This window comes from Cricetulus griseus, chromosome 4 (assembly GCF_003668045.3).
Source record: "Cricetulus griseus strain 17A/GY chromosome 4, alternate assembly CriGri-PICRH-1.0, whole genome shotgun sequence".
Classification (NCBI taxonomy): domain Eukaryota; kingdom Metazoa; phylum Chordata; class Mammalia; order Rodentia; family Cricetidae; genus Cricetulus; species Cricetulus griseus.
Window position 1 is genome coordinate 81,673,066 of NC_048597.1, and position 25,208 is coordinate 81,698,273.

Consider the following 25,208-nt stretch of genomic DNA (forward strand, 5'->3'; position numbering starts at 1 on the left):
GGTCGTAAAGCATAGTGCCACCAGCTAACTTCTGATTGGTTCCTTGTCACAAGACAGGCATCTGACCTCTAAGTGACCAAGGCAGGTATATGGCAAGCACATGTTCGGCTGTTATGGCTGCCAAAAGGGAAGCCGGTTCCTTCACTACAGAATATGACATTTAAGGTATTTTAACAACATAAGTCTCTTTTTTATGACATTGAGGCATGTCTGCTCCTGGCAGCAAAATTACTTCAGAGAAAATGATCAACATCAAAGAAATTCTATATGGAGTTTACTTTTTCTGTGGCAAAAGTTAGACACTGGACAAGAAATTGCCCTTTCCTCAATTCCTGACATTATGTAGTTCAAACTGGAAAGCAGGACACATAAGAAAGTGATATCTGAACTTTACAAAGATAAGGTTAGACAGTCCTTCAGATATCATTCTTCACAAAAATGTTTCTGATGTTCTAAGCCTGCTGATGGATGAAGATGTGTGGGTGAAGATAGACGCCCCATTGTTGCAGAGCAACCTTGGGTGCCTGTCCAGGCAGCAACCTGTTCTTGTCAATTATTATTTTCTGAAGTTGTTTACTTGTACTTCCTGTTTACTCAGGTAATATTATATCCTTTTCAGGTCTCTGATGGAGTTGAAGACTATATAGTTATAGTTTTCCTTTTAACCAAATTTAGAAGAGACAACTTCAAAAGAGGTGTAAAGTGTATAAGGTTGAAACACATAAAAGAATAATTTTGGGATGGTAATACAAGTTAGGATAGAAAATGTACACATGGGGAAGGGCCCAGGCCCAGCACAGGAAGATTTGATGGACTTTGCAGAGCCCCCGTTGAGGGCCCTACCCTGCCTGGGGAGTGGTGGGTGGATGGGGTAGGGGGTAGGTTGGGGGTGGAGGAGGGGGGATAGGGGTGAGGCAAGGGAGAGGGAGAAGGGACTTACATGTGAAACAAGCTTGTTCCCTAACTTGAATTAATAAAAAAAAATCCAGCAATTTCTCTCTTGGGCATATGCCCAAATAATGCGCATTCATACAACAAGGACATATGTTCAACTGAAAGACCCTCGGACCGAGGAGTCTCTACAAATCGGACGATCCCCCCAAAAACACTCAATGTCCAGTCCAGCTGATGCAAAAACAAGAGGTAAGTTTATTATGGGACGTTTGCGCAAACGGGCTTCCCAGTCCGACAGACAAAGAAGAAGCCTTGTTCCTCTAAAGCAGGCTCCTTTTATAGGAGAAAAAACCATAGGATTTTAGGGGTTTGGGTACGTGACCAGAGTCACAGATCCTTTGGAGATCTCTTATCTTTGGGGCCGGATGGTCTCCTGGCTCAGTGGGATAGTCTGTTTCTATCTTCATGACCCTAGGGCAGGGTGGCCCTCTAGGAATTCTTGGTATTCAGTTAGGTTGTCTTGTGGCCTTGTAAGGGAGTTATATCTGCCAGCTAAGAAATTCCAGGGGCTTGGGTCATTGTGACCTTGGTTAGGTTTTAAGTCAGGTCTCCCTGTTCTTAGGGTGAGAGGATTGTTTTTCTTCTTAGTTATTTCTTTGTTAATTCTAAAGTCCTTCACAACCATGTTCATAGCAGCATTGTTTGTAATAGCCAGAACCTGGAAGCAACCTAGATGCCCCTCAACTGAAGAATGGATAGAGAAAATGTGGTACATTTATACAATGGAGTACTACTCAGCAGGAAAAAGCAATGGAATCTTGAAATTCACAGGCAAATTGATGGAACTGGAAGAAACCATCCTGAGTGAGGTAACCTAGTCACAAAAAGACAAACATGGTATTTACTCACTCATATGTGGATTTTAGACACAGAGTAAAGGATTACCAGCCTACAATTCCCTTCAACAAAGGAACTAGGAAACAAGTGGAACTTTAAGAGAAAAATGCATTGTCCATGGAGAATGGGCAGGGCCAGGATCTCCTAAACTAATTCCGAGCGTGAGGGTAGGGGATAGGGAGCTGGCAGAATGTGAGGAGGAGAAGAGAAGGGGAGAGGAGGAAATGGAGGAGCAGAAAGGTTGAGTTGGGGGAAGAATAGAGGAGAGCAGGATGAGAGATATCATAACAGAGGGAGCCATTATAGGTCTGAGGAGAGATCTGGAACTAGGGAGATTTCCAGAGATCTACAAGGATGACACCAACTGACAATCTATGCAATGGCGGAGAGGCTACCCTAAATGCCCTTCCCCTATAATGATACTGATGACTACTTTATATGCCATCCTAGAGCCCTCATCCAGTGGCTGATGGAAGCAGAGGCAGACACCCACAGCTATACACTGAACTGAACTCTGGAACCTAGTTGCAGAGAGGGAAAAATGAAGATCAAGTGGGTCAGGATCAGGCTGGTGAATCCCACGGAAACTGCTGACCTGAACAAGGGGGAGGACATGGACCTCATACTGTTTTCTGGGAGGCCATCACTGGACTGATCTAGACCCCTGAAAGCGAATGTCAATGAGGAGGCCTTGGCACCCTATTAGGCTTCTGGTAGTGGATCAGTATTTTTCCCTGGTGTAAGAAGGGACTTTGAGAGCCCGTCCCACTTGAAGGGATGCTCTCTTGGCCTGGACACATGGGGAGGGCCTAGGCCCGGCCCAGGATAATGTTGTGGAATTTGGGGAGGCCCCCGTGTGTAGGGGACAGTAAGCCATGCCTGTTATAGGCTGGCTACAGGTGTGCCTGATCACGCCTGTCAAGGCCTGGTCAAGGTGAGGTCAGGATGACACCGGATGGTCCCTTAAGGGGCTGCAAAGCACATTGGACCCCTTCTCTCTGGCCTTCCTGCCTTGCTGCTTGTGGCAGGCTCTGGCTTGTGTTTGGTGTTTTTCTAATAAAGGATATCTTTATCCCAAGCTCCTTTCATTTCTTTTTATCTGGCGCCCTGAAATCCACAACCCACTCGTGCTCCATGCAAGCCCCGTTCTGGGAGGGCCTCTGCTTGAGGAGCCAAAAGGCCAGGAAAGGCCCCACAGCCCAGAAGCCGTGTGACTTGAGAGGGCTTTAGAGTCTGCTGTGCTTTAGGTTTGTGCGTTGTTCGGACCCACCAGTGCGCAAAAACCCACAGCCTTGTGCCCCTGACCTGCCCCACGTGACCTCCCAGATAAATTAGTGAGTTACCACCTCTCCGCAGCCCCACACTCAGTTCCTGCCAGCCATCCACCCTACCGGGAGAGTTTAAATCTTCCACAGGCCTCCCTGCGGGTTTTATTGCCCCAGGCAGCAATAAAAACTGCGTGTCCACCGCCCACCACTTTCAGCTGCAGGCTCTCACTCAAATCTAGCTGTGTGTGTAAGCCTGCAGCCCGGAATCGAGAGCCCTGTGGCTGGTCCTCCCGCCCACCCACAGTCTTTCTCCACAGAAAAACGCTCACTGCCATGTTCCCGCCCGCATAGCTCCTGGTCCTGAAGCTGCGCTGCCCGCTGTGCAAGCTCAGCCGAGAGCCCGTGTCCAGCTGCATCCTCCAAGATTGGTCTCCACCAGGTACGGTTCGAAAGTTTTCCCATACTTAGTAAACACACCCTCAATCTGTTCTTAACACGCTCTGTAGGCTTTTAAGAAATTTCAGATCCTACTCAAAGCAACCACTACTGAAAATCTGTGCCACCTATGCTACCTGCTGGTCACCGCATCTGGAGTAGAAACTACTGGTAAATATGGCCGAATATTTATCATTCGCCTCAATTGGCAACATTTTCACTTCTTATGTAAATTTAATGTTCGAGGAAGAGGTGGATCTGCCAAATATTGGCCTATATGCTTTGCTATCTGTTAGCGTGCTAATACACCCATTATCACTAGCCAAAGGTCTCAGGAACAGGGATAAAGTTAATTTCACCACCTGCCTACAGGACATACAAACTTTACATAATGAGGTTTTGGAGACCAGACTGACCCATGATACGTTTATGCTGCATGTAGAACAGAAGCTAGATGATAGGCTCTGCTCTCTGTCTTATACAATACAGACAGAGTGGTCAGAGGACCGTGATGAACTAAAGAAAATATGTAGCCAACTGGAAACTCAGATAGCCTCTCTGTCCTGTAGTCTGGATACCAAGATACAAGATACCCAGGATAGGTTTAAACAATTGGATAATGCCATTAAATCAATGGCTGAAAAATACGAGAGGGTAGATAATAGAGTTGAATCTAGGTTCCAATGTTTGCAAGATAAATTGCAGGCCAGAGCTGACAATCAGGTCGATTGATGAGACAAATCACGACCTTGGTTCTAAATTTCAATTCCTGGACGGCAGTCTCCATGCCACCCAGATGCTAGCTACAGACGAACGTATGAAACACCTAGAAAACCATGTGGAAGAGCAGTTACAGCAATTTACGGATTTGCTGTCATGCCTAGAATCTTTTATGATTAAGGAAATTGAAACTTTTCATGACGATGTCATTACTAGACCCAAGGATCATTGGGATGATGCAGAGACAGAATTACTCCAATCTGAGGCACCTACTCCACCCAGGTATGTTGATCATTCTAAAGTCATTACGAGTACACCATTGGTCTAGCTAGTAACAATGGTAGAGAAGCCACCTACTAAAAACCACCCCCAGAGACAGGTGGCTTATGTATGGCAACCTATACAGCTGAAGGATCTTAAGCATATTAAGGAATCAGTTGTCTCATATGGTCTTCATAGCCCATACATAAAACAGCTATTACATTTATGGGCCACCTTTAACAGGGTGACGCCCGCAGATTGGGTAGGACTGGTGTCAGCTGTACTTGAGAATTCTTGTCAAATTGAATGGATGGCATTGATCAGAGAGGAAGGAAAGCTTCTTGAATGTCAAGCAACTAAAGACAGTCATGATGCACCTCTAGAAAAGATCTTGGAAGAGGGTATTTATGCTGACCCACAGGTTCAGGCTGAATATGACAACTATATGCTGTACCTATGCAGGAAAGCAGCACTAAATGCATGGGATAAGGTTTGTGAGTCAGGGGAATGACTGGAAGCTTATACTTTCACTATACTAACATTTTCTTCCCACAGGACCCCACAAGGCTACCATCGTCCCATTTCAGCAGGAAGTAACTTGGAAGTAACTTGGGATGCTATGCCCCCATCCCCCATTATTGTCTATTAGGGTAGTGTAAGCCTAGTTAGGAATAACTTTCCTATTGTTTATGGTTGGGATTGGAAGGAAGTGTTCAGGGTTGGATACCTCTGTCAGATGACTTTAGGGTTTAGCTGAAATAGACATGGTTAGGATGTGCAATAGCAGACTTCTTGTAGTTCACCTTTATGATTGTTAATTTTGGATACTTTATATTGTTAAGTTTTAATCCTCTTTTAGACTAAAAGGGGAATAGTAGGGGACAGTAAGCCATGCCTGTTGGAGGCTGGCTACAGGTGTGCCTGACCATGCCTCTCAAGGAGTGGTCAAGGTGAGGTCAGGATGATGGGGGATGGGCTCTTAAGGGTTGCAAAGCACAAGGGACCCCTTCTCTCTGGCCTCCCTGCCTTGCTGCTCGTTGGCATGCTCTGGCTTGTGTTTGGCTGGTGTTTTTCTAATAAAGGATATCTTTGTTCCAAGCTCCTTTTATTTCTTAATACCCATGGAGGGCCCTACCCTCTTTGGGGAGCGGATTGGGGGGAGGGGGAGAGGGAGAAGGGAGTGACACGTGAAATTGTAATTATGTAAAAATTAAATAAAAAAATGGAAAAAAGAAAATGTACAACACTTTGAATTTACCATGATAAGATAGAAAATGGAGTATTATCTCTGAATTTGTCAAATGCAAGTAGACTGGACTTTATTAATGTAATTCTTACTTATATCTATTTGTATATAGTTATTGTAGTTATTGTATGTAGTTTTTCTATGTTAGTTAAAACCCTTGATTGTTATTTAGGAAAAAGGGGGAAATGTTTGATATTTTGTTTGTCCTCTGTCAAATAAAGCTTACTTGGAGTCAGAGGGTAGAGCTAGCCACTAGTTAAACATAGATGTCTGGAGGACTGTGCAGAGAGATATGAAGTGACAAGGTGGGCTGAGTCAGGATCTTAGCCCTCTAGGATGGATGAATGAGAGAGGCATGAAGCAACTGGTTGCTGCACCTGGTTCTTTGATGTTTCAGGCTCTTCCCCTAGCATTTCTTTGATGTTTCAGGTTCTTCCCCTAGCATTTGACTCCCAATTCCTTATTGATAAAGATTAAGTAGATTAATGCTTCAGGCTGGTCTACATGTTGAGTTCTGGGACAGCCAGAGACACATAAAGAGATCCTGTCCCAAATAAATGAATGAAAATAACAATAAGTAAATAAGATACTAGGCCAGTGACACGTTGAAAAAACTCTATGAAGTGCTGACAAGCAATATTCTGTAAGGAAAAGTTCACATGGGGCCATTGGATAGACAGCAAAGCCTGCAGTTGTCATTGAATGGGCTATGCCAACTCAAAAGAAGCCTGTGTTCAGGCCTGTGGTTCCTAAGGGTGGATGAGAAGAGATGAAGAGGCAGGAAAAGCCAGACCACCTATGTCTTGTTTGTGTCTCATAGTATAATGATGACAACTACTCCAAAACTCTAACTAAGCATATAGCATCAACGATAGGGAACAGTTGCTACTGCTGGCTCAACCACTTTACAGAACCATTAAGAATATAGATCCAGGGAAGAACACTGGTTTTTTTAATACATCGGATCTCCAAAGTCAGTTTAATTAGACAGGACACAATGAAATACACTTCTATCAAATGTCTTGGTGGGGTAGTGGTGGTGAATGCCTTTAATTACATTAATCAGGAGGTATAGCCAGGCAGATCTCTATGAGTTTGAGGCTAGCCTTGTCTGCAGAGTGAATTACAGGACAGCCAGAACTGTTACATACACAGAGAAGCCCTGTCTTAAAAACAAAGAAGCAATGAAATAAACAGAATCAAAACAATGAAAACATGAGGCCCAGAGTTCATACAACATAAAAGTATGCAATGTTCCCCAGATAATTAGACCTGAGATCTATGGCACTCATGACACCTGGCATCACGTTTACTACATAGAGGTACATTACTACAATGTTGTGCAGGCATTGTCCTTGCACAGGTGGATCACATCCCCCCAAAAACAGTCAACTCCATGGAACTCTCCAGAATACTCACCCCCATATTTTTCCATACTTTTCATGGCACTCAACATCAAATTTCCATATACCCTAGAAAGAGAAATAGCATGAATCCATTATTGTCCTGTATGGACCAGCGCTTCTGTAGCCAGGGAACCAAATCCTAAAGTCCCACAATTGAGGCTTAATGTTTCTGACAGAGAAAAGTCCTTCAGTAACGTTTGGTGGCACCAGCATGATGGCTCAGTGGGAAAAGGCAGAGTGATAGAGGAGGACACTCGATACCTTCCTGTGTACTCTGCATTCAGTCATAGACACACACACATGTGCACCGCACCAGATACACACACCACATACACAGTGATGATGATTACATTAAATTGTTGTAAAGAATGTGTGAGGGAAGCATACAAACTTTAGGAAGAAAACCTGAGTGAAAGAAGCACAAGATTTGCCACGCGCCCTGGGGATGTGAGCTTGGGAATTTCTACTGTTGATTCACCCTTTGGCCAAGGGTCAAAGCAGGTTTGTTGCAAATGATCCACCTAGACTTAAATGTGGCATTTGCATGTTCATTCCTGAAGTTTCTAATAATTTTGTTAAATCATCCTTTCCCTAGCGATTTTGCCTTTATCATATCTTGAAAAGCGATTTTGCCTTTATCATATCTTGAAAAGAAAATACAAAACGCATTGTGTAGTCAAGTGTCTGAGGTGACTGACAGCTGTCATTCTGTCTCAGGTATTTACACTTATTGCTCAGACTCATGGCTAGGATGCTGCCTTAAAGGAAGAAAAGAATCTGTAGGCACATTTCAGCACTAGAGGATTTGTCTAGCCTGTAGAATGCGTGGGTTTCATTCTGAGCCCCACAAAACAAAACAGAAGTGAAACAGAAGGGCTGGAGATTGGCTCAGCAGTTAAGAACACTGGCTGAACTTGCTGATGGTCCAAGTTCTGTCTCCATCACCCGCATCTCACAACTATCTGTACTTCTGGCTCAAGTGAATCCTGCGTCCCTACTGACTTTTGTAGTTACTGTACTTAACATGAGTAAACCCTTACACAGATACACATGTACACACATAAAATTTTCTTTCAAAAAGAATCAATCATTTACCTGGGCCTCAGTTACTACAGGAAGAGATGAAAGCAAAATACTCTAGTTCTCAAGAGCCCAAACATGCCATGAATAGTAAATGTGGAGACTAGGTCTATAGAAATAACTTCAAGGTTCAATCATCATGTAAAGAACCAAGTATATGACAAGTCACCCAAATGTGAGTATGTAAGTCTGTGATAATCTGATGCTTCAGAAATATTGATAAAAAAGAAAATTGTTGTTTAAGGACCCTGTTAAAAAGAGAAGAATTTTAATCTGGTGCATACAGGTTGATATCTCAGAAGCTGGAAAACTCTTCAAGACTTTCTTCAAATAAGTATAGCAGTACTATGTCAGAATCTGCACTGGGTAAGAAACAAAATTCTTTTTCCTCATGAAGTTTGAGCACCATGTCCTCAGTATCAAGACTAAATGGGTTGGAGGTCTATGCATTTCACCTAAGGCAAACTTGAGGCTGAATAAACTGACGTCAGGGTCAGTGAGATGGCTCCAAATGAGATGGCACTTGCCACCAAGCCTGATAACCCGAGATTCTTTCTTAGGACTTATATGATGGAAAGAGAAAAATGACTCTCACAAATTGTCCTTTGATGTACATATGTATTCTGTGGCACAGGCACACAGTCACCCCAAAATTAATAAACATGGGGGAGTTGTCATAGGGCGCTGTGGAGATGGTTTATGGGAAAAGCACACCCTAAAAGCCAGAGTTTGTATCCTCTTGCATCTGTGTAAATGCCAGGCTGAGGTAAGCCCTTTTCAGTCCCCACTTGCGTGAAGACAGAGAAAAGGTATACTTGGAGCAAGCTGGACAGATAAACAAGTCAAGTTAGAGAGCTGGGTTCAAGTGAGAGACCATGCCTCAAAGTATAAAGTGAAGAGCAATGAAGAAGACACCCGATATCCACTTCTGGCCTCTCTATGCACACACATATCCATGCATATGCATCAGCACACATATGGGCACTCATACACATGCAAATACATGCATACATACTATAAACACACACACACACATGAACAATTTCACAATTTCAAGTTGACAATAGAGTCACAAAGAACCACTGGACTTTCTCTAATGTCATGAAAACACACTATGTGATGGCTTGAAGTCTCAGAGTTTCCTCCCAGGGATAATTTAATAAAAATAAACCATTATTGGCCATGGGGAAGGCCTAAGGTTAGCTCAATCAATACCCACCTTGTAGTAATTCAGTAGAATTCCTAAAAGCGGCAGAGGTTTGGGCCCAGGAATTCCCTGTTTCTTAAAAACATCATGTTTATGGGTCCCAAATCTATAAAGTGAAACAGAAATCCTTGTGACCACACATACAGAAGATGGGAGATAAGCATGACCAAAGCCAGAAAAATGAAACAAACCAACAACTTGGCTGTCCCTCTAGTTCCCAGAGAGCTTAGGAAATGGGTGAGGGGTCCAGTGTCCATGGTCTTCCATAGTTCATATCTATTTCTACTGCGTTTTGGTGAATCTAGGGGTAACCTGAAAGTCAATCAGGTCACACGTTGAGTAAATCTTATCAGTTGAAATCCTACCTCAGCCAGAGGGAGTTGACAGAGAGAGATGAAGAAGAGGGAGTTGACAGAGAGAGATAAAGAGGGTGTAACCAGCAGATGTGCAAAACATCAATATGAACATTAAAAGTTAATATAACTGGAAAAAAAAACCCCAAACCAAAACAGTTAGTATAAGTGGGGCTATAGCTCAGTAGCAGAGTGCTTGACTAGCACACACAGGCTCCTTGCTTGATCCCTCATTCTACAAAGAAAAATGCAAAAGTAATTCAGTTGTCATTTCATTTAGGATCTTCAAGATGACTCCACAGATAAAGGCACTCTGACAATTTTGATCATCTGAGTATTTCCCCAGGACCCACACAATAGGAGAGAACTAAATTCCTAAGTTGTCATGTGACCCACACCCCCCCACACCCATACCCACACAAACACAACATCACATGCTGCCGCTAGCTCCAATAATTAAAAACATGTAATTTAAAAACATATACAAGAGTTAATTTGAACTTCTGGTATCACATTTAAACTTTTATTCTAGTGCCTGTGGAAGGCATCGGAACCTCTGGAACTGTAGATACAGATGGTTGTGAGCCACATGCGGATGGTGGGATTCTAACTTGGGTCCTGTCGAAGAGCAGTCAGTGCTCTTAACCACCGAGACACCTCTCCAGCCCCTGCTTCTGATATTGCTTTTGGCCTTGCAGACAATACCAGAATATAGGTGTGAGTATAACCCAATCCAATGACACAGTGGGAGGGAACTGATGGTTCCTCACCGGTATAGGAGCACCAGACTGATGGCCAGGAGGACCCAGGTTTCCAGTGAGAGAACTGAAGTCAGGTCCATCGATGCTTCTCTGTCAGGAATGTACCCCTGTGTGTTCTCCCTCCAGCTGTGTGTGGCACCCTTTGCAGAGCTTTCCTTCTTGTCAACGGTGCTGAAGTGTGACCAGCCTGCACATTTATAATCTGGGAAGATGGGTGGGTTCAGGGCTCCTGAAGTAGAGGGCTCACCTCTACATCACCTAGACTTTGGTATTCTCTTAGCCTTGAGAGATCATAAAGTTTATATACTCCCTATGTTGAAATCTTGTGAGTTAATATTGTGTGTGGAATCAATAAATAATGTCATTTCAGAAAGGCCAAAGTTCATTGCTTTTGTTTAAATGAAAACTTCAAGAAAATTCATTGACATGAAACCACCAAGCCTGGTTTCATTAAAAAATATATGAAATAAAGCTAAAATTGTGCCATGTCTATGCAGATCTTTAGAGAATTTGTTTGTCCCTCCCTGAAAGACACTTAATTGTTGCTTAATTAGTAAAAGACCCAGAGACTGATATTAGGGTTCATTCTTCAAGCTGAAGATCAGAAAAGCAAAACTCCTGGTCACTAGCTCTTTGCTCTAACTCAGACTGAAATGTGATCCTTGGTCCACCAAACTGCAGACTGAAGCCTTTCCTCAGCATGGCTGGAGAATGAATGCTTGATACTGACTACTTAAGAAGCTGTTCCTGTCTTTTATATCCCTCTAGTTCTGGAATTAAATGGGGGTATGATCTCAGGTACTGAGATCACCTTTGAGTGAGAAGTTTCTCTTTAGGAGTGGATCAATCTTGTGTGGATCTGGGTGGCTTCGGACTCACAGGGATCCCTCTACCCCTTAATCCTGAGTCCTAGGATTAAATGTGTGTCACACCACCTCCTAGCTTCTGGCTGCTGGGAATAAAGGTGTGTATGTATCACCAGTGCCTGATGTCTATAGCTTGAGGCTGGCTTTGCTTTCTGAATCCTCAGGCAAGCTTTAATAAATCATAAAAAATTTATCACCCCACTTAATTGTTGTTTTGCAACTTATCTCAGCAAAAAAGAGTCTCTTTGAATCTCTCCTCACCCATGCCTCTAACAAATAAGTTACTTTTCCCAAGGTATGATTCCCACACATGCATTATCTCCTTCACTCTAGCCCTAAACTGAGGGTCTGCTCTATATCCTTCTTTCTAGATTATGAGGCTATTTTACACATTTGTCACCACTGTGTAATACAGTGGTCATTCAGACCAGTCAGGTTGAGCTGGGAGAGGTGGCTGTGTCTAGTATGTACTAATGAATGAATTGCTTGGCCCAGTTCATTAGCTCATATTTTCCAGAGGGAAGAAATGAGACTCAATCCTGCAAGTGTCCCCTAATGCTATGGGTCACAACAAAAGACTGGGTATACACCTAATATTATTGCTGCATGGGGGACCAGTCTCCAATGGCACAGGGCTCAAAGGGCACATACTAGACTTTTTTTTTTTTAATCTGGGAGGTTAGGGAAAAAGTCACTCACACATTCTCTGAGCCATCTCATCCACCAAAGTATTACAGTGTAGGCTCAACTTGTTGGATTTTGGATTTCCCCCTGCTGTAAGGGATGAAATCTAGGACACCATGCCTGCTGTTCTTGTGCTCTACCACTGAGCTCCATGCCAGGCAGTATTTGTGCTGTTTACTTCCATAGAATGGAATTGTATATAAAGAAAACTTGCAGATGCAATACTGTATAATAAAGGAATGTTCCCAAACACCTGGAGTCTCTCATCTACTGATTTCCTTATTGAAGAGCCATGTATTTTTTTTTATTATTATTTATTAGTTCTAGTTAGGGAACAAGCTTGTTTCACATGTAAGTCCCTTCTCCCTCTCCCTCCCCTCACCCCCATCCCTCCTCCCCACCTCCCACTCCATCCACCCACCACTCCCCAGGCAGGGTAGGGCCCTCAACCTCAACGGGGGCTCTGCAAAGTCCACCAAATCTTCCTGTGCTGGTCCTGGGCCCTTCCCCATGTGTCCAGGGCCAGAGTGTAACCCTTCACATGGGATGGGCTCTCAAAGTCCCTTCTTGCACCAGGGAAAAATACTAATCCACCACCAGAGGCTCCCTGGAGTGCAGAGGCCTCCTTATTGACATCCATGTTCAGGGGTCTGGATCAGTCTTGTACTGGCCTCCCTGACAGCATCTGGGGTCATGTGCTCTCCCTTGTTCAGGCCAACTGTTCCTGTGGGTTTCTCCAACCTGGTACAGACCCCTTCGCTCTTCATTCCTCCCTCTCTTCAACTAAATTCCTGATTTCAGCTCAGTGTATATCTGTGGATATCTGTCTCTGCTTCCATCAGCCACTGGATGAGGGCTCTAGTTCCTGGGTCGGTCAGCAGAAAGCCCATGTATTTTTTTTAAAAATACATGTAGCCCAATTTAGCCTCAAACTTGCTATGTATCCAAGAATGGTCTTGAACCTCTGGTCTTCCAGTGTCTACCTCTGGAGTGAAGGGAGTACAACCACCACCAGACCCTGTTATGTGGGGTTGATGACACAGCCTAGATTTTGTGCATACTAGGAAAGTACCCTCTCAAAAGAGCCACAGAGTACCCCAACACAGAGTACCCCAACACAGAGTACCATAGTGAACTTATTTTTAATTAGTAAATTTTGTTGTCTAAAACTTTAAACATGTATATAATGCATTCTGGTTAATTTCCCCCATTTTCTCTTATTCCTCTCCCACCCATGTCAGCCTCACTTCTTCCCTGTGAATTTCTTTCCCATATCTGTGATTTGTTTTGTGTCCTGCAGACTTTAACTAGTGACATCTATGTAACTGTGGGTTTAGAGATTAGCTTAAAGGCTACTGGAAGCCCTGGCTTGGTAGTGAATGGCTGCCATCTAAATAACAATATACTTGACCCCAGGTGAATTTACTCTCACTCTGAAAGCTAGGTGATACTTGTGGTTATAAAGTGCTAAAGACCAAGTAGTATGTGCAGGTTAGTCTGTAAGATTAAGGGGAGTACACAGAAACAGCTGGCCCGAACAAGGGTGAGCATATGGACCCCAGACTGCTGTCTGCGAGGCCAGTACAGGACTGATCCAGACCCCTGAACATGGATGTCAATGAGGAGGCCTCTGTACTCTAGGGGACCCCTGGTAGTGGATTAGTATTTTTCCCTGATGTAAGAAGGGATTTTGAGAGCCCATCCCATGTGAAGGGATATACACTTGGCCTGGACACATGGGGAAGGGCCTAGGCCCAGCCCAGGATGATGTGGTGGATTTGGGGCACCCTGGTTGAGGGCCCTACCCTGCCTGGGGAGTGGAGGGTGGATGGGGTGGGGGGTAGGTCAGAGGTGGGGGAGGAGGGATGGGGGTGAGGGGAGGGAGAGGGAGAAGGGATTGATGTGTGAAACAAGCTTGTTCCTAATTTGAACTAATAAAAAAATAAATTAAGGGGGTAATTACTATTTGCCCTTGTAAGACCCTGGGAAAGCCCAGGTTTCCAGAATCTTAGCCCAGTATCGAGGCCACCCCAATCACAGAATGGAGGCGAAAGCTTGATGCAAATTGCATAAGGCTTTATTGCAGTTTAATGAGCTAACCCCATGTTAGCTCGGGTCTTTGATCCACCCGCCATGTCGGATGGCTAGCAAAGACAGTTTGAAGCCGCTTCCCACAGATCTTTATAGGGCAGCATAAGGGGAGTGTCTAGGGGTATGCACAGGTTCAGGATTGGTGTGCCTCCAGGCTTGGAGGGTTTGCCCTGTGTTGATTGGTCAACTGGTTGTTATGGCCCATAGGCCCTCCCAGGGTGGTTGCTATGCTCTCTGTGTCATTGCTGTGTGCTTGTCCGTAAAGCACACCCAGGGTCATAAAGCATAGAGCCACCAGCTAACTTCTGATTGGTTCCTTGTCACGAGGCAGGCATCTGACTTTCTAGTGACTAACTTCTGATGGGTTCCTTGTCACAAGGCAGCATCTGACCTCTAAGTGACCAGGGCAAGTTTATGGCAAGCACGTGTTCGGCTGCCAAAAGGGGAGCTGGTCCCTTCACCCTTTACACATGATAATAGAAGCCTTCTGTCATTGTCCCCATTTTTGGTTGGTTGCTTAAGACTGTGAAAGTATAAATGAAGGTGCATTTAGTATGGACTGAATCTGCCCTCCTGTCAGCTATCCTAGGTCTCTGATTCTTAACCCTTTTAGCTAGCCTTTCCCTCATCCACAATCCCCCTCTCAGGAATGGACCTGGGGCTGCTCAGCTGGTCCCAACTAAGCCCCCAAAACACCAGTCTGTGACTTATGGTACCCAATGTGGGGCTGAAAACATGGGACAGAAGTGATGGAAATCTCAGAGGAATAGATATTGAAGGTGTACCAATGTAAATACAGGGCTCAGATAGAAGAAATGAAGTGTAATGAGTGAAATTCAGGAATAAAAATCTATATAATTGTAGATATGAAACAGGAGAATATTAGTCAGATGAGAAAGAAATAAAATATGGTTAGTTAACCTTAAGAATAAAAATGTGTATAAATGTGTATAATAAAAATGGAACAGAAAATTGTAAGACCCCGAGAAGCTCAGGCCTCCAGAATCTTTTCCCAGGACTGCGGCCACCCCAACCACCAGAGAGGAGGCAGAAATTTGATGCAAACAGCAAGAGGCTTTAATGAAAGGTAGACGTTTGTACAAACGGGCTCTCTCAGCATGCAGGCTAGAGAGCAGCCCCGTCCCCCAGGCTCAGTTGTTTTTAAAGGCAAAAACCATAAGCTTAGGGAGGGGCCTCCACTCTCTGTTCATTGAATACATGACCAGAGTCATGGGTTCCTAGGAAGCCCTTTGTCTTGAGGGGAGGCCTGGAATCAGATAGCCTCCTGACCCCACCAGTTGTAAAACCTGCAGATCTCAGGATGTGCTAACTAATTAATGGCAGCTATCTCTTTGTTTCACAGGGACCCTTCATTGTTAATGATTGACACATTGGCCAGTGGGGCAGTCTGTTTCCTTCATGAGCTCCTCGGGGAGGGTGGCCATCTGGGAATTCTTGGTACCCAGTTATCTTATGGCCTTGTAAGGGAGTAATTGCTGGTGGCTGGTAAATTCCAGGCACTAAGTCATGTAGTAGCCTTAATCAGTTTCTGGGCTATATTTCTTTGCTAATTTTTAAGTCTTTCATTCCATCCTTTTTCTTTTGCAAGGTTTTAATCTTAAAACCTCAGGGGACCTCAATGTTCAGTATGGCTTGATACTGTTGAGTAAGGACGAGGGCCTGAGTGATGGATAGTTTCTCACATATGAACTGTAAGAGCCTGTTGAGGAGACAGGGGCCTAATGTCAGGAGCAGGAGGAGTATGAACAGGGTCCCTATTCGAGTGGAAACTATGGTAGTTTCTGTCTTTCCAGTGCCCCCATCAGGGAGTGAGCGATATTGGCATTTCCCCATGTAAGGGAGTTCCTTTTGACTTAGCATTTTAACCAGGGAAAATGGACGACGTGTCCTTTCCCATGCTACTTCCTGCTGACTTTGGGAAGTTAGGGACCCAAGAAGGCTGAAATGCTAGTCAAAAGCAAAAAATAGGGGGATTTAGGCAATGGGGAATCCATCAGGAGCTTCTGGTTGGCAGACTCTGTTGCAGATTTAGGGGGTGTCCACATCAGCTGGACTGGTTCACATCCACAGCAAGTCTAGGAGTAGGCTGTAGTCAGCAACTGATATTCATCTGCCAGGAGTGGAAATCTGTTGAGACATGTTTAAGCTGGGAACAGAAGTTAAAACTTATATATCTTATTGGAACTCTTAGGCCCATATTTTTAGTGATCAAGAAGGACAGGAGTTTCAAGACAAGGAAAAAAAATCCCATCCTCAGGAACAAATAGATGGGATATCAAAAGGTGTACTTATCTGGAGTCCTTTTTATCTGTGAGAAGTGGATACAAGCTTTATGACTTTTGATCCTTTGAAGCTTATATGAACTTTATTATAATAGGACATAAAAGTTCTAGACATTTTACCATTACCAATCTGTATTGAAATCCACATTGCAGAAAAAGCAGATATTGGGTGTCTGTAAAACAGCAGGAATATACTTATACCTTTGAGTTCTAGAAAAAAACTACAGATTTGGGTTAGAAGCTTGTACATTTTCTTCTGTTCTGGGAGATCTAGGTAGAGATTGAACAGGGGTGCCTTAGGCCTGATGAAAAGCCCTTTACGTTTATATTTAGATGGCAACCAAAATAAATCTTAAAACCTTGAGCTTGTGACTGAACAGTTGGTAGCCACCGCTCTATCAGCTTATCAAAATTTTATTAAATATTAAGCTCTGTATTTTTATATTTTTAAACTATTTTTATAGCATTAAGACTTATATGTCTTTATTTTCTCAGATCCTTATTTAGGAGCTATGTCAAGGCTGACTGATGTTGCCAAGCTGACAAAGTTATAGCTAGTCTAATCATTAATACTATCAGAGATCTGAGAGGATAAATTCTGTGTAACTTTTGAATCTACTAAAAAATGACAGGGTCCAGTCCATATAAAGTTAGCCATACCCAAGTCTCAATTGTGTTGGGGGCAGAAGTAAATCTTCGCCAGGTCCATAAAGTGAGACATTTTTTTCTCTCTGTGGAAGAGGGACATGGAAAAGACTGACCTTATTTTGTCTAGGCAAAAGTGGTGCAATCAATTCTCCAGTGTCCTGTAGCCTGTCCACAGTCTGAGCCCGGTCCTGCCTGGCAGCAGGTGTAGCATCTGAGCATCACGCTCACTGATCAGTGTTGTCAAATCCATGAAGTCCCATAATCTTCTTCAGCGACCCTGAGTCACTGTCAGGATCTGGAATTCTCTGTCTGATATTATAAGCCTTTTAGTTAGCACTTTAAATGCCATATTTTGCAGATCTCTGTAGTATTAGAAGTCTGCCTAGGTAAATCTGACAACTCTGTTTTCAGTTACTTGTATTAAGCTTAACCTTTGAAAACATGTACAGGGGACTGAGTCAGGTTTATCCCTGTTATTAATCATTAGTACTTAGCTTGACCATAATCAACAAGCTTGTTTATTTATAAGGAGGGCTAGTAACAACATGTTAGTAGCTTTTATAAAACTAAGACTTTATATTGTCAGGTTTATCTTTAAAAATGTAATGCTTTAATCTCTATTACAAAATTTTTCTGTTGTTATCAGTGTAAACATCTGACATACAGGTGGTTCTAGGCTACCTATATAAAGGAGTTTTGTTTTTAAACCTCCAAAGAATTGAGACCCATGGGCTTAGAAGTTATTTTAAGCCCTTTGTTAAACTTAGGTCATTATCTTACTAAACAATGTCTTAATAAACAGCTCAATTTTTTTGTTAGAATATGGAACTTATGGCTGTGATCTTAAATTTTAGCTCTTTGATTTAAGCACAAACATTAACAATATAACATAAGCATAAATATCTTATAACCTTATAAATTTGAACAATTAAAAATCTTTTAATGTCTTTTTGTAATAATATCAAAAATAAAGCACCCTTGATAAAACCATTATCACCTGGGTGATTATTAAATTTATGTTGTCAATTCCCAGTGTTACTAGTTTTAACTTTTTAACTAGTTTTAATTTTTGACAGATTTAACCATAAAACAGTTTTAATACCATCTTTACTAGAAAGACACCTGAATTCCTGTTAACCCAAATTTAATGACTAGGGCTCAGAGATAAATTCTGAGCTATGTCCATAAATGATTGGCTTCTGTTAGCATTAGACAGCAAAAATATTTAAACCATTTTTGTTTTAGCTTTATGCTTGTAACCAAATTTACTTTTATACAAGAAAACATAGATAGAACCTTTTAACAAGTATATATAATTTTCTTTTAGGACATAAACAAAACTTTAAACAGAATTAACCTGGTATGGTTTAAAAAGTTTTTAACCTATATTACCATTATAAATTTAGTATTTGTAGATATGAGAGCCCATAGCAAACAGTTTACATTCTTTTATTTATTTATTTATTAGTTCTAGTTAGGGAACAAGCTTATTTCACATGTAAGTCCCTTCTCCTTCTCCCTCCCCTCACCCTTCCCTCCTCCCCACCCCAGCCTACCCCCCACCCCATCCACCCACCACTCCCCAGGCAGGGTAAGGGGCTCTGCAACATCCACCAAATCAGTTTACATTCTTTTCTGATACTTTTATGGCTTTTTTTGATCCTCTTTAAATTTTTATTACCTTACTCTTTTTCTCTGATTCCCTCAGACATCCCTATCTTAGACAAACCTCTCTTTTTCTCTTTGTCTCTTTCTTTTCCCCCTCTTATCAGTGACTCTCACTCAGGGGTGCCTGGCTGAAGTGAATGCCTTATCTTTTTATTATCCTAAACAATAATAATTTGTAACCAACCCTTGAATCTGAATGACCAGAGCAGCCCTGGTGGAGGGAAGTCTGGCTACAGTGTCATAACAGGACCCTAGCATCCACAGGCTGTAACTTTATACCATAAAGCCTAGCCTGTTTGGCTAGAAGTGGGCAACTTTCAAGTCAGGGTGCAGGAATCCCATCTGATAGCATGGGAGGGAGCCTTGATGGACAAGTGAGCCAGTGAGTGTCAACTTTGGGGGACTATGGCTTTCCTAAGAGCAGCAAGGTTTCTAAAGGTTCACATGTGCCCTTTAGGCCCCACCAGCTGAGAAGTGCAACCCCTGTGGCAGTCCTGCTCTCTGCACTCCACTGGGCAATAGTGCAGGGGCAACACTGGGGCACATTCCCTGGGTGGATCAGCAACATTGATGGCGCCCCTCCCTTCAGCAGCCACAGACCCCCTGAGCTCACTTGGGCGCTGCCTGCTGCTAGACCTACTGGGGCCTCAGCTTCCCAGGAACAGATGGTCAGCTGGGCGCACTTAGACTTGGAGGCACTCGCCATTTGGTCAGCCTGGTGCATGCCCCACAGGCATCTTTCTCCAGAGGCTTGTTACCCGTGCACCTGCCATAGACAGACGCCTCTGTGAAGGATGCCTGCAACCTGAGCATGCCGCATGCCAGCAGGCCATTGTCCTCCTGCAGGGAGGGAGGGGTGAGGCGAGGCGAGTCCCACTCCAGGCAGCTCCTGCATCAAGCCCCCCCCCCCCACCGGCCCACTCTGAATGCCTGCCTTTAGCAGGCTTTTTTTTTTGCCTCTCTTGAGAAGCCATGGTGACCGCTCCTAGGCCACCTGGAGGCTGGCAGTGCAGGCTGCTCTCAGGCAAAGTGTGTCTAGGCCGCCTGGAGCCACTGCGGCAGGAAAGTCTGTTTTTCAAAGGAAAGGGGTCTGTCCTGTTAGATTCCGTCCCGAGTCATTGTCCGTCAAGACAAGACAAACAGACAAAAAACAAACTACAAACACAGCACTGAGACAAAGAAGAACAAACACAGCACAAATGTGAAACTTGGACAGACAGCACAGTGACACAGACTAGGGTCAGATGGCTAGCCCCATGGGGAGAACAGAGATTGACACAAATGACAAGAACAACAGGACAGATACAACAGACAGGACAAACCGCATGGCGGACCAAATTACAGACATGGCACCAAACCAAAATTACAAACAACCCTTGGACTTTTGTCCAGGGTGGGACCAAGGGGTTCTCAGGGCTCGTCTGCCTCTGAGGCACATCTGCTTTCCCTATGGTCCAAATCAAACAACCTTTGTACTTTCATCCAGGGCATGACCCAGGGTCTCAGGACATGTCTGTCTCCCCCGTGGACCAAATTACCAAATACAAGGCCTGCGCAGGCACAGATCAAATCCAAGTCATGGCGCCAAACCAACAAAACAGCAAGAGACATAACATGACACATTATCAAACATATAGGTTGCACGCTCTACTTTACCTCCAAGATCGACTCAACTCAGGTAAGGGGTGGTCACAAATCCTGGAGGAGCCCCCAAATGTAAGACCCCGAGAAGCTCAGGCCTCCAGAATCTTTTCCCAGGACTTCGGCCACCCCAACCACCAGAGAGGAGGCAGAAACTTGATGCAAACAGCAAGAGGCTTTAATGAAAGGTAGACGTTTGTACAAACGGGCTCTCTCAGCATGCAGGCTAGAGAGCAGCCCCGTCCCCCAGGCACAGTCGTTTTTAAAGGCAAAAACCATAAGCTTAGGGAGGGGCCTTGACTCTCTGTCCATTGAATACATGACCAGAGTCATGGGTTCCTAAGAAGCCCTTTGTCTTGAGGGGAGGCCTGGAATCAGATAGCCTCCTGACCCCACCAGTTGTAAAACCTGCAGATCTCAGGATGTGCTAACTAATTAATGGCAGCTATCTCTTTGTTTCACAGGGACCCTTCATTGTTAATGATTGACACATTGGCCAGTGGGACAATCTGTTTCCTTCATGAGCCCCTCAGGGAGGGTGGCCATCTGGGAATTCTTGGTACCCAGTTATCTTATGGCCTTGTAAGGGAGTAATTGCTGGTGGCTGGTAAATTCCAGGCACTAAGTCATGTAGTAGCCTTAATCAGTTTCTGGGCTATATTTCTTTGCTAATTTTTAAGTCTTTCAAAATGTTGGTCAGATGATAAAGATATGAAATATGTCGAGTTAGCCTCCAGAGTAAAAATGCATATAACTGTAGATGTGAAACAGTGAAATATTAGCTAGATGAAAGAAATGAATGAGTTAATTTTCAGAATAAAAATGCATATAATTGGAGATATAAAAAAGAAAATTATTTGTCAGATGATTGTATATTTACTTGGGTATATTTTAATAGCCAGGAAAGCTGGAGTCAAAGAAAACAAATACAGGAATTGTAGAATTTGAAATATTTGTAAGGATCCTTCTCCCTCACAGAAGTCACTGCTACAGCTGTCTCAGAGCTGCTCCAGGGCATGGGGAAGTGAAAATGCAGTTCAGCATATGCACTAGGTCAGCACGATCTCCAGGTGCCAAGAGCTGTGAGTTGCTGCAATTGTAGCCTTTGCATTTTTGATCAGCTGCAGCCACATATGACCTGTCGCTGGCCAGCCCAGTTCTAGAAGGCAAAGGTGAGCTGAGGCCTCCAGAGTGCCCAGATCCTGGCAGGAGGGCCAAGCCTTGGAAGCCCAAAGCTTTAGGAGTTGCTAACCTGGCTGATGCCCCACAGAAGAGGGGAGGAAGGTCTATAGGAACCAGAGGGTCAAGGACACCAAAAGAACACAGCCTAGAGGGTCAACTAAATGGGAGGTCATAGGGCTCACAGAAAGTGAAGAGTCAAACATGGACTGTGTATGTGTCTGAGCTAGGTCTCTCCATATATGTTATGTTGGGAAGAGGGACCAGCAAGAGTGCAGGGAGGGATATGTGCAGGCTGGATGTAATGAATGGGAGAAGAATAAAACATTGGGATTTAAATTATTGAAATAGCATTATTTATGCACAAACTGTTTAGAGAAGAAAGTTACTAACAACAAACCTTGTCTGTAGGGTCAAACATTTGAAAAACTTTAACAAACAGAGAGTTAAACATAGAGATGAATCCATATCCAGCCTTTGTTGAGAAAGGGACACATAGACAGAGGGAAATACTATGACTGAGCAGACTGTTATGATTGTACCCACTTAGTACTGTAGACTTGGCTTAGTGGTTAAGAGTACCAGAAGGTCTTCCAGAGGATCTGGGTTTAATTTACAGCACCTACATGGCAGTTTACTTTACCATCCAGTCCCACCCAGCCCATCACACTCTCATGGCCAGCCCTTCTCCAAAATTCCAGCAGACTCCATAGGCACAGGTACAGCCCATAGGAAACAGAAGAACTGACGAGTGACTGGCCTCTCAGTTGAGCCACCCCAATCTCCATATGCAGATGTCCAAGGCATATTGTTTGCCCTTCCCCCTCCCATCTTAACATCAGCAAGGAAACTGAGCCCTGACCCTAAACTGGTGGAATCCCAGTGCTCTGGTAGAGTCCCCATCAGACAGCAAGCAGATGAGAGACGTGCTTGCCTGTACCACAACCAACTCAATCCACTGGATTCTGTTCCCCTGGGACTCACTCCACTGCCCAACACCACCCACATGTAAAATCATCAGGTCACTGGGTAGTGTTCACAGTACTGGAAGATGTTATACACAATACTGGATGAGAATAGTAATTAGCACTCTCACACAGCTGGCTGGGAACCATGTCAGCTATAATAATGACCTACCTGAAAGATATGACAACCGGTGCAATTGTGGCACGAAAGTTATGGGAGGAAACAACCCCGCTTAAAATTGAATTTCAGGCCCACTCCATGGGATGGAACCCATTCCTGACACTGTCAATGAGGCCGGGAACCTGAGACTAGAGAAGTCATGAGCCCCAGGAGAATACCTACTAACACTAATCTATTAAATGATTACAGCAACAATGAGGTTCCTAATGACATACTGCTATATTCACTGAATAGTACATCACTCCCCCCTCATCAGAGAAGCTTCTTCTTGTAGTAGGTGGTAATCAGCAAGAAGAACTACAAGCTGTCAACATGAAGACAACCTCAGACGAGGTGGTCTACATCATACCTTTAGAGAATGTAAGAGCCAGAGGAAATGGATGACTTCAGAGAAACTGCATTTTCCAGACACAGCATGGCAGATGCATATATGAACTTACAGAGACTGTGACAGAATCCACAATATCTGCACAAGCTCAAACTATGCAAAACCTTAGTGTAGAGGAGCCCAGAGTCCTATCCCTAGCCGAGGAGGTATTGTCAAGTGATAGCTCCTGAGATAAGGAAAGCCCAGTTTCATCAATGGTTTTGTCAACTACACCCCAGGTCAGGCCTTCGCCTTAGGAATTGTTATCCAACATGAACTGGACTCCATGGTTTATTTTGTTTAGTTTTGTTTTGAAACAGCAGGAGAGAATATAACGTGGTGCAGGCAGGGAGGTGGAGAAAAATCTGAGAGGACAACACATCTAAAGTTCCAGCAGTGAGGAGGATGGGGGGCAGACAGGGCATGCCTGGTGACCATTGGCCAGACTGCCTGGCCAAACTTATAGGCTACAGTTTCAGTGAGAAAGCCTATCTCAAAAAAGAGTGGAGAGTGATTTAGAATAATACCCAGTGTAGGTCTCACACACACACACACACACACACACACACACACACACACACACACACGCTACTGTGGGTGATGAGAAGGTGTAGAGCAGTATTAGTCCTAAACCAGCTTTAGAGTGGTGTTTACTAGTTCAATAATATCTTGTTGAATCAAGTGTAATCGATAAAGTTGGGCTCCATCTTCTTCCTGGACATTTCAGTGATTGCTGTTAGGAAATGTTCCTGTTCATTGTGGAAAACGTAAACATTGATATCAACACAGAACATTTAATTTTTATAGGTATGCATACTGGGAAAGGTAACAATAAGGATGATAATAAGTATGAGAGAAATTAGGATTTTAGAGAGATAACAGAGTTTTGATAAATAATATTCCCTAGATTTTGTTTTCTCCTGTCTTACACCAATTGGCTTGGCTTTTTTGATATGAGACAGAAACTCTGAATTTTATTTTAACAACACACTTGGATTTAGAGAAGGAAAGCCAAATACAACTCCAAAGCCAGCATTGCATTTACATGAATTGGGACTACCAGAGTACTAGGAAGCAAAGATTTTAATGTATAAAAATCCCACTAAGAATAGCTATTGGTCCCATAAGTCAAATTCTTTGATGGTTCTTTCTGGATAGCTATCCTTTCTTCTTTAGGCATCTTGAAGCTGGGTGTTTTCTTTCTTCCTGTAAAGACAAGAGCAAACCACTCCCCCTACCTTTATGAGGTCTCCACACAAGGTCTAGTTTACCTTCAGCTGGAAATAGAAAAGCTGAGTAAACAATCAGGAATCACAGATGCAAACATAACCAACAGAATACAAGAGATAGAAGACAGAAATTCAGATGCTGAAGGTAAACTAGAGGAAATAGATTTATTAACCAAAGAACATATTAACTGCAACAAATCCTTAACACAAAATATCCAGGAAATATGGGACGCCATGAAAAGACCAAACCTAAGGATAATAATGTATAGAAGAAGGTGAAAAGCCCAGCTCAAAAGTGCAGAAAACATATTCAACAAAATCACAGAAGAAAATTTTCCCAACCTGAAGAAGGAAACACCTCTGCAAGTACAGGGAGCTTACCGAACACCAAATAGATTTGATAAAAAAAAGTCCCCTCGCCACAGGATAAAGAAAGAATATTAAGAGCCGTGAAGGAAACGGCCAAGTAACATATAAAGGCAGAACTATCAGAACTACTCCTGACTTCTCCATGGAGACTCTGAAAGCCAGAAGATCCTGGATAGTTGTTCTACAAACACTAAGAGACTACAGATTCCAGCCCAGACTACTATACCCAGCAAACCTCCCAATCAATATAGACGGAGAAAACAAGATATTCCAGGAAAAAAACAGATTTACACAATACATATCTACAAATCCAGCCATACAGAAACTTCTGGAAGAAAAACTCCAACCCAAAGAAGTTAACTACATTCACATGAACATGGGCAATAGATAATTGCACTTTACCAAAAGCCATAAATAGGGGAAAAACTCACACACAATACCATCACCAAAAATGAATACAAAACAAACAAGAATCAACAATCAATACTC